The sequence below is a fragment of the Microtus ochrogaster genome, chromosome 7 (genome assembly GCF_000317375.1).
Source record: "Microtus ochrogaster isolate Prairie Vole_2 chromosome 7, MicOch1.0, whole genome shotgun sequence".
NCBI lineage: Eukaryota > Metazoa > Chordata > Mammalia > Rodentia > Cricetidae > Microtus > Microtus ochrogaster.
The window spans coordinates 76,777,825-76,786,141 of record NC_022014.1 but is presented as its reverse complement, the minus strand read 5'-3'; positions in this window follow the sequence as shown (position 1 = coordinate 76,786,141).

The following is an 8,317-nucleotide window of genomic DNA, read 5'->3' as shown; positions in this document are numbered from 1 at the left end:
GTCTCCTCCTCTGCAAAGAATACTTCTCTGTTGGTGTAAGCCACATCGTGGTCAGTGGCCATTTGTCACAGCAGACCAAGGCCCCACTTAAGAAACTGTCCTTGGAGTTGATGTACACATCCTTTCTCTCCAGAAGTTTGATTCAATTTTTACAGGAGATCCCAGAGCCAGGGACCTCAGGCCTCTGTTCCCCTTCCTCCAGGGACCTCAGGTCTCTGTTCTCCTGACTTAAATTGGCAATTACAGGGTGCTTCCTTCCTGCCTCTCCCTAGCCTCCCCCTTTTAAATTGTTTCCACCTGTCACTAAGAGCCAAGCCCATCCTTTGCCAAAACTCACCACTGACCATCAGAAAAACACTAATCCCAAATGCTGGGGACCAGAACTCAGGGCTTCTGCCCCCTGAGGGGAGCATGAGGTGACTGGGGAGCACAGAGAACACAGACAGGCCTGGTTGTGACGGAGGACGGACCTATCGCTTTCTAGGTTGGCACCAGGCCTGACACGTGGGAGGCAGAAGCAGGCATCTGGCCTGGCGGCTAGGACCTCATCTCCCTCACCCTTCTCCGGGATTGCCAGAGGGAAGATCAGGCTAAATTAGCACGTGTTCTAGAAGTCAGCAGCCCAGCAGCAGAGAGGGGAAGGAAACCAGAAACCTTCAACGCAGGGGAACACTATGATAAGGATAACACTCTCCAGGACGTGGCTGGGCTTCACAGAAACTCACTCATTTTGTGTCGTGTCACAGTGACGAAGACAAGCCTGGCCATCATCTAAGAGGAGACAGAACTGGGGATGTCAGAGATATAGTCAATGCCTGGAGACCGTCTCAGACAAAGCATAGCTTAAAGAAGGCTCAGCTCCAGGGGTGATGAGATCTGCCTACCTTCCTACAGAGACCCAGAACAGCAGGCCTTGCGTGACTCCAGGCCTGGGTCGCTCAGCCCTGGTTTGCTGGGTGGGAGATAAGTATGATCCAGCTTAAGGCCCCTGGGGCCACAGAGAAACAGTGTTGACAATCTCAGCATAGTTTGCTTCTATGGCATTTGTCCCTTAGAGGACTTAGGGAAGCCTTGTGAAGAATATTCTAGATGGATGGGAATGGCTAGAGGTTGGAGAAGCCACCCCAGAATTAGTCCGGATGTCCTCCTTAGACTGAGACCCATGAGGAGGGCCAGAAGAAGGTGACTGAGGGTTGTGATAACCACATCTGACTGCAGTTGTCCATCAGCCTCCCACCCCCACCCTGTCCTTCCTCTGTATTCAGCTCACTGCCCGTGCTTGCCTAGCCCCACCCTCCTGCCTAGACCAGTCCTGCAGACTCTGGGGCCCGTGAATCAGAGGCCGGGCTCATTTCTGCAGCCTTCTGTGGTTCTCGGGGTGTTCAGGTCAGCATGCTTGGATTTCACCATAGTGGGAGTTCCCGGGGTTCTGCCCCAGGGAGCTTCCTCTGGGGGGCACACCCTCTGACACCCAAGGAACAGGCAGCAAGGAACCAACCATGCCAGAGGATTCTAAGGGAAAGGACAGCTCAGTAAAATGACTCAATGGCAAGTGACAGAGGGCCTCGGAAGAGGCAGGCACAGGAAGCAAATGGGTCATTTGGGGAACCCGCTGGCCTCTTAATAGGGGCTGCTCTTAATGGCTGCTGACATGGGGAAATGAGAGCCCGAGGCTTTTCAGGTTCTTCTGAGTTTGAAAGGCTCAGAAGTCAAAGTTACGTAAATTCCCTCATGTTTAAACACTAGCAACTAAAAACACCACACATTTAAAAGGCGTACTTGCGACAGATGAGTCCAACTGCCTCCTGTCTTAGACATGCTTGATGTTGCTCCATCAAAAAGCTAGACACGGTGGGCCATGCCTGATGTCCTAAAACGTGGGAAAGAGAGCCCAGGTCTGGGGCTGGAGTTTACCCGTAGAATGGTCGCCTAGCACACGTGTGAAACTTTGGGTTTGATACCTAGCATGGCAGGACACAAGCAAATTAAGGAGGGGATGAAGTTCCTGTTGCCTCCCTTTTCACAGTGGACGGAGGTGTGATGTATCCACTCTAAGGCTGGTCTGTGGGGTGTTTGTTTTCTTTTTGAACTTTTCTTTTTGTAACACAATTTCACCCCATAGTGCAGGCTGGACTGGAACTCACTATGTGTCCCAGGCTGGTTCCCAACTTGAGACAATTCTCCTGTCTCAGTTTCCTAAGTTTTTTTTTTCCTAAGGTTTACAGATATGAACCACCATTTCAACATTTTGGGTCCTTGTTGGGAACTGATTGCCAAATCTCAGGAAAGTCCTGTCCTGGTTTCTCTTGCCCTCAGGAGGCAGAGACAGGTAGATCGCTGCCAGTTCAAGATCAGCCTGGTCTACACAGTGAGTTCTCTTGCCCTCAGGAGGCAGAGACAGGTAGATCTCTGCCAGTTCAAGGTCAGCCTGGTCTACACAGTGAGTTCTCTTGCCCTCAGGAGGCAGAGACAGGTAGATCTCCACCAGTTCAAGGTCAGCCTGGTCTACACAGTGAGTTCCAAGCCATCCCCAGCTGTGTTGGAAGACCCTGTCTCAAAAAAGAAAACCAAACCAAACAAAAAGGAACCCTAACAAAACCAATTTAAGGGCTTAAGGGAGAAAAGCGTTTACCCCGCCCACAGTTCAAGGGAACAGTAGAGAAATCAACCTGACAGGAGGGCAGGAGCTTGACACAACTGGTCATGTCCTCTCCACATCAGGAAGCGGAGAGCAATGGATGCTGCTGCTTTAAAAAGTCTATTTTTTTTTTTTTATGTGTTTGGAGATTTTTGCCTGGATGTGTGTCTGTACATCGTGTGCATGCCTAAGGCCCAAGGTGGCCAGAAGAGGGCACTGGATCTCCTGGAATTGGAGTTACAGACAGTTGTAACATGTCATGTGGGTCCTGGGAATCGAACCCAGGTCCTCTGGAAAAGCAGCCAGTGTTCTTTACTGCTGAGCATCTCTTCAACCCACTTTCTGCTTATACAGTCTGAGATCCCAAGCCCAGGGAATGGTGCCACCCACAGTGAGCGGGTCTACCATCTCAATTACCCTAATAAGATAGCCCCCATAGCATGCCCAGAGGGTCACTTCCAGATGATTCTAAATCACATCAAACAGACAACTGAGATCGACTATCACATGTTCTAACCCTAACACCTGCAAGCACGATTTTATTTGGAAACAGGTATCTATAGATAATCGAGTTAAGATGATGTCACTGGAATGAGCCTCAATCCAACATGACTGGTGTCCACATAAAAGAAGAAAAAAAAACTGAGCCAGGCACAGTACTGTATATCTGCATAGCAATGAGTAGGCTGAAGCAGGAGGATTGCAAATTGGAAGCCAGCCTGGGCTACATAGTAAGGCCCTGTACCAAAAATCTAAAACATAGGTGCAGGCAAAACACCCATACACAAAAAAATAAAAACAAGCTGGGTGGCAGTGGTGCACACCTTTAATCCCAGCACTCGGAGGCAGTGGCAGGCAGATCTCTGTGAGTTCAAGGCCAGCCTGGTCTACAAGAGCTAGTTCCAGGACAGGTTTCAAAGCTACAGAGAAACCCCTGTCTCGAAAAACAAAAATAAATAAATAATCATCTTTTAAATAAATAGTAAAAATTAAAAAGAGAGAAGTTCACATTTCCATGTCTTCAGGTTATCATAGGTTCAAAGATTCACAGATTGCAAAGGCTCCAGATAACCTTTACCCTAGCCTTCTTTGACACTCTTCGGGGACCTTGGGCTAAGCTTACAGGACCATCTAATGACAAGGGACATGTCCTTGGCTATGCTGGTGCTCTGGGCTCAGGGCCTGGGTCCGGGGAACTCCTCCACCCTCACTGTACCTTACTTCACATGTCTCTCTTCATGTGCTTTCTGAAGAGCAACTGACTCCTGGAGCTGACAGAGGGCTTAGGGAGGGGAGAAGGCAGCCTCCTGCGGCGTGAAGCTGTCAAGCCGGGAAGTTAAATCAGCCTTGACATCGACTCGGTTGAGGTATCATTATGACTCCAAAGCTTCCTGGTACTAAAGGACACACACGCGCGTATACACACTCATGTTGTATACACACACATATACACACTTATGTGTACACACGCACACATGTATACACGCCCCTCCAAGACCAAATTTAGGAGACCAAAACCTCCAGAGAAGGGATAACAATCACAGGGACAATGGCAACACATCCTTCTCCTTACCCTTCCCTTGCGGATGATGGCTCCCCACGTGATCTCATTGACAATCAATTCTAGGTTGATTTGTCTAGACAGGAGAGTGAGAGAGATGTTTCTCACAACCCTTCTCTTCCAGACAGCCTCCCTTCCACACTCAGAGGTTGGGACCGTGCAGGTTAGGGTGAGACAGAACTACAAAAGCATCCGAAGCCCAGCCCGGGTTTGAGATGTTGAGGCCCACCGTGAAGGGAAGAAAGGGGAGCTAGAGGAGTTTCCTAACCAAAGACACAGACACCTGAACCTCCTGCCTTGAGGAAAACTTCCTTTAAGCCTTTAAGCCTGTGGTTCTCAACCTTCCTAATGACACAACCCTTTAATACGGTTCCTTGTGCTGTCCCAACCATAAAATTATTTTCATTGTTACTTCATAACTGTAATTTTGCTACTGTTATGAATCATAATGTAAATATCTTAGATGACCCCTGTGAAAAGGTCATTTGACCCCCAAGGCATGGTGACCCACAGGTTGAGAACCACGGCCCTAAGCGTTGGGGACAGCTGAGCAGAATGTCACATCATGTTGGGCTTCAGGGCGTGCTGAGTGATGCCTTCAGTTCTAATCAGCTCCTCCTTGCTCCTGGACTTTGCAGTGAGCTCTAGGGAACAATTTAATTGGCAGTGGCAAAGGCAGTAATTTTAGCCATTTCTGTGGCCGTCTAGAAGTACCCAGAAGCAGCCCAAGTTTTCTTAAAATGCTATTGACGTTTTCTAGACAGACACGCATCTGCTATTTCGGTAAAGATAGTGTCCAGTCTCCCTGGTAACCTCCTTTTGCCCACCATCTTCAACCTAGTGATATGATCCCTTATACAGCTAGAATCTTCCTTCTGTCCTGCTTCCCATTGAAGAGACTTGGTTACAGGGGCCTTCCTGATTCGGGATTGGGACTTTCCTGGAGTATTATGTTAGGCAAATTGCTCAGTCTTCCAGGTTTTTTTTTTTAATTACTGGTGTATGTATGCATGATGCATATTCATGAGTGTGCATGCCACCGTGTGCACCTGGAGGTCAGAGGCAGTTTTATGGGGTTGGTTCATACACCACCGTTATGTGGGCTCTAAGGATTGAACTCAGGTCAGGAGGCTTCCATGGCAAGTACCTCTACCCACTGAGTCATCTAAGTGGAGCCCAGAGCTCTGCTAGCTCTTTCTTGAGAAAAATTTAACCTGAGAAATGGCAATAATGGCATCTACCCCATGAGTTTAACATGCAGAATCAGTAATTACTAGATCAATAAATGAGGTAAGCCCAACGTTGGTTCCTACTTTCTTTTCTTTTTTCTTTTTCTTCTTCCTCCTTACTCTTTTTTTTTCTTCTTCTTCCTTTTCCTCTTTCTCCTCTTCTTTGACCGGGTTTCCTCTGTAGCTTTGGAACCTGCCTGTCCTGGAACTCACTCTGTAGACCAGGCTGGCCTCGAACTCACAGAGATCCACCTGTTTGTCTCCCGAGTGCTGGGTTTAAAGGCCTGTGACACCACAGCCCAGCTTTCTTTGTTTTGGAGTTTCCACGTAGCCTTGGTCGGCTGTGAACTATGTTTTTGAAGATCATCTTGAACTTGTAATTAATTCCCTTACCTCCACTTCCTAAGTGCTGAGGTTACAGGATTCATGACCATTCCTGGTTTGCACAATGCTGGAGAGCAAACCCAGGATTTTGTGCAAGCTCTATACCAACAGAGCTACCTCCCTGACTCTGGATCCTGGTGTTTCAGTGTTCCTACTGAAGGCATATTTGCCATGAGAGGGAAAAAGGCCTCCTTCCTCCCAGAGTGCCTGTCATTTTCCCATCACTCTAGGGCCTGGGGGAGTTCCAGCTAACAGGGTCTGATCTTCTCCAATGGAACTGCAACTCTGCCTGGCTCTGCCAACTGCTGAGAGACGGTGATGGGAGAGCCACACCCCGGGTGGAGAAGCCCACCAGTCTTTAGTAGATACTCAGGCCTTAGTGCCCAGGGTGTAGTTTGTAGTAGAGTCCTTACTTAGAATGCACGAGGCTCTGAGTTCCATCCCCAGCAAAAGGGGTTGAGAGGCAGCGGAGGCCTGCCTCCTGCAGATAATGCTACTAACGGTTTTCTGTTAGCTCAATTCTGAGAAACACTGGCGGCAGTGAACCGGCTCTGTGCAAAGATGGGTGCCAGAGACCAAGCCAGGTCCAGCTGGCACTTGACTTTGGGATTGCTTGGTGCCTCCTGTGTGTCCTTAGCTCTGATTAGCTGCAGCCTCTTTTTACTATACACCAATACCATAGGGTGTGTGCCTATGTGGTCCCCGTTGCATAGGCCTGGGAGAGGTCAAGTGACACCCCCCAGGTGGTACAATGACAACTGGGATTCACGCCTAGGATCCTTGTCCCCAGAGCCTGTGTCCCTAGTCAAGGCTTGTACGGGCAGTGGTGGCGTGAATCGATCTCTGTGAGTTCGAGGCCAGCCTGGTCTACAAGAGCTAGTTCCAGGATAGGAACCAAAAGCTACAGAGAAACCCTGTCTCGAAAATCCAAAATAATAATAATAATAATAATAATAATAATAATAATAATAATAATAACAACCAAAGAAACTCCTAGTCTAGGCTTGTAGACACTGGGACACCCAGGAGAGGCCTGCTAAAACAGCAAGCCTGGACTCTCCCCTTCTCTCCTGGTCTTCAGGGGACAGTTACCTAGTGCATTCCTGCCAGGAGCAGTTCTCCCAAGGCATTCTGTCTCTGGTTGAAGTTCATGCCAGCCAGCTTTGTCAGGAGCCCAGAGCTCTGGCTGGCTTTCTTGCCCACTCTCTTCAGCCACTCCCCGCTATCTTGGAAATGTCCCAGCTCAGAATCAAGGAGCCTGTTAGTAACAGTAGCACACAGTGGCCCTGGATTTTGTTGGCAAACACCGGCAAACAGGCTCAGCCGCTCATCAATCATCCATTCTCAATACACCAAATAGAAAGACGGGATAGTGAAAAGCAGAGAAAGATTCATTCAATGTGGCTACCCTGGGAAGAGCGAATGGTGAGGTCCACTGACCGCACTAAGTCATTCTTTGGGGTGCTGTCTTGAGGTTTGGGTTGAAAAGAAGCCTAGGGGTAATCATAGCTACCTGATAGTCCTGATCAAGGCATGATTCTGCCCATCACTGGTCCATCATTGTCTCAGCTCTAGCCCCTCCCAAAAGATGCTCCCATAAGTCATCAAAACCGTGTCAAGATTCTCTGCCTGTCGCCAGGCTTCAGCCTCTCCCTTCCCCCAGCGTGAGATTCCTAGGCAGGTTTTAATTCTCTGGGGACCGTTGTTTCTATCACTTGAAAATGCCAGTGTCTGTCTTCCACAGACTCTCTCTCCTTCCAGAACGCTCCATCCTTTCTGTTATAGAGAGATGGAGGAGACCTGACAGCTGGTTTAGCAACAGTAATAGTAACTTGGGTCTACCCTTGACAGATCAGCAAGCACGATCCAGTGTTTGCTTCCCTAGCCTCTGAGGAAAAATTCCTATGAGCTAAACTATGACTGTCTTCTTCACAGATGTGACTCAGACACGTGACCCCAAGTTCTCACAGCTAGGAAAGCACAGCCAATTTGTTTATGACCCCCTGAGGTCAGGCCTCATTTCTGGAAGACTTCATAGCCTGTCTGCTCTGTTACCTTCCCTTAATCGACTTCAGCCCTTCTTTGGTCCTACCTCAACCCCAGTGTTACTCCTGTCCCCAGAGGTGCCCAGCCAGGCATGCGACATCTCCCAGGCCAAGAGGGTCTTCTGATACAATGGCCTCCATGGTACCAGAGTCCATGTGTGCTGTGAGCTTTCTTCAGGGCTGTCACATGGTCCCAATGCCCAGCTCTGAAGACAATCAACAGAGCACACATTAGGGAGGACGTGTCCAAAGTTCAGCCTAAAACAGGACTTCTTTGCCGGGTGGTGGTGATGCAGGCCTTTAATCCCAGCACTCGAGAGGCAGAGGCAGGCGGGTCTCTGTGAGTTCCAGGTCAGCCTGATCTACAAGAGCTAGTTCTAGGACAGGCTCCAAAGCTACAGAAAAACCCTTGTGGTGCCCGAACAGGGAAGGTTCGCAAGTCAGGCAAGGGGCTAGAGAT